The sequence below is a fragment of the Anopheles darlingi genome, chromosome 3, assembly GCF_943734745.1.
Source record: "Anopheles darlingi chromosome 3, idAnoDarlMG_H_01, whole genome shotgun sequence".
NCBI classification, from domain to species: domain Eukaryota; kingdom Metazoa; phylum Arthropoda; class Insecta; order Diptera; family Culicidae; genus Anopheles; species Anopheles darlingi.
The window spans coordinates 43053439-43055938 of record NC_064875.1 but is presented as its reverse complement, the minus strand read 5'-3'; the positions used below and the strand labels follow the sequence as shown (position 1 = coordinate 43055938).

The window sequence follows — 2500 nt, the reverse complement described above, 5'->3', positions numbered from 1 at the left end:
CGGGTTCCCGGGGAGCGCTTCTTTCTTTTGCGCGAACTCCTCGCCTACTCCGGGGATCCGAGCATCCCACGGATCCTTTCAAACCGGTTGAACCGGTTTCGGTGTTCATTACCGGGAACCTTCCATTAACAAGGAGAAGAGGCCCATTTTAAGGCGCGCGTTGCGCGCTCCTAAACGGGCTACCCCCCCGGGCCGTGCTCGCTCAATCGCAGGAACCTGCGACTGTTGTGTCAGCGAAGCATCATCATCAACATCCCCATCAACAGCATCATCATCATCATGCAGCAGCACCGACCGAGAGCATAGTCATTCTGTGCCACCCTTTCATCAAAGATGATAACGTAAAAGCTGTGTTCGGAACCGTGGCCAGACCCGGGGCCGTGGCCTGGCGTCATTTTCATCCACCCTTCCGCTCACCCCGCCCGTGCACACCCCATGAATTAACTGTTTTGTACTGGCTTTTGATCACTGACTGGCTCGCTTGCTCGCTCTCTCTCTCTTCCCCCCTTTTCTCTTTATCTCTCTCTATTGGAAAACTTGCTACCGTGGCCGTTGGTGACGAGCTGTCATGTGTCACGGCTCCGTGGCTACCGTTTGTGTTTGTTCAACGGACACACCAACGGGGGCACCTAACGCCTTCATTCCGCATTGTTACGCAGAAATTGCCGGTGCAAAGGCACATTACCGAAAGGATGGCAGTTAGAGCCAACTGCTGCACACAATCTTCGTGATTTAGCTTGCGCTTCTGTGCACCCACTAGGCACACACACACACACCGACACACGGACACACGATTCACAAACATAAATAAAGAGCACATGGAGCTGTAATATAATTGTAGATAATGAAGTGGTTCATACGTAACGAACCATGGCTTCCTTGGACTAACCTCCATTTGAAAGCCAACAGGATCGACCAACCCCCCGGGTCTTGATGATGCCTTTCGCCTGCAGTCGTTAGTTGGCCGTCTTCGTCTTCTTCTTCTTCTTTCGCGAATGGCCTATCCATTAACCCATCCCTCACTGACGCCTTATCTCTATGCAAACGAAACCACTATCCCCAGCCGAGGAGCGGAGCCCATCATTTGTGTTCGATAATAAATACTAGCATTAAGATTGATAATCCAATTCATTCATTTGATTTCTCTTCTATTGTCCTCCCGCAATCCTTTCTCTCTCTCTGTTTCTCTCTCTTTCTCTTCATCTCTCTCTATCTCTATAAAAACATCCATCCGTCTAACCAAATCAAACCAAACTCAGTACCAAATCCCATCAAATGTACCACGCAGTGTCGACGGTGTTGACCATGAGGTAACGAACTAAACACACTTCTATATCCGGCTATCGTAACGAGCTGCCAAGGCAGCTGAAGCAGCTACCTTATTATAGCCACATACATATATAAACAAATATATATAGTCATATATCTATCCGTGTTGTGCTATTGTGTAGTGCGTGCTCGACACATTCTTGCTCCTTTACTGTAACTGTAACATAGCCCACATGTTGTATCATGTTAGTCACGGGGTTGAGCTCCTGGAACAAGAGGAGAGTATTATCGTCTCCCAAGACCGTAGTTGCACCGAAAACCGAGTTGTTCGAGATGATCTAGTAATCCGGTGCGTCGCTAGCGAAGTAGCACAGTAACCAAAGGCCTGCCAGTGCCGTTTATTAGGAATAGGATCGCGTATTACGGTTCCTCCTTCTGATAGATAGATAGACCACCTCTGCCACCGTTGTGGTATGGAGGTTTCAATCATCCAGTACTATCCAGTAGTGCGTGTGTGTGTGTGTATGTGTCTTTCTGTATAGAGTCGAGGTCCTAGAGTCGCGGTTCCATCCTTTGATATCGCATTCTAATCTCCCGATTGCTGCGCTTTCTGCTTTGAACATAGGCTTCATTATGGTTTGCAGATCGAGAGCGGTGTTGGTAATGAAAAATAGTGTTTCTTTTTGCCTTTCTGTTTTTTTTGTTCATTTATCTACATATATCGCAACACACCGCTCTAGCATCCCCATCGTTATCGTTAGTCTTATTTGCTGAACAAACCGCTTCCCCTTTTATTTCACCTCGCGAATGGTGGCGTATGGTATCATCGACACAGAACGGGGCTCTTCTCGTTATTTTTCCGTTTTTTTTCTTTCTTTTCTTTTCGCCGGTCACCAGCCAATCGTTAGTGAGTGCAAGTCACTAGAGCCAGGCCAGCAAGCTAACAGCAACTAGCAGCTGCTAGCAGCACACGGTTCGATCGCTTCAATCCTCTCGCATACCAAACACCTGCAGCTGGTTCCACCAACAGACACCACACTTTAACTACTACTGGCAACTGAACTGTTGTTTCTTACTTTTCCTCCTCCAAATGTACAGTTTTGCAAAAATGGCACTAGAGCAATATATGCAGTGGTAGTTGAGTACTGAGTCACACACACACACACACCCGCCGACACTTCTTTATCTATAACCTAACCTCAAACTCACTACCAAGCGCTAAACACATACC

The 2500-nt window shown here is 47.5% G+C and overlaps 1 protein-coding gene across 1 annotated transcript in view; it reads left to right on the top strand.

Annotated features, from left to right (window-relative positions):
- The window catches only part of LOC125957521 (uncharacterized), a 78920-nt gene that overhangs the window by 51225 nt on the left and 25195 nt on the right, over positions 1–2500 (top strand). The window lies entirely within an intron of this gene.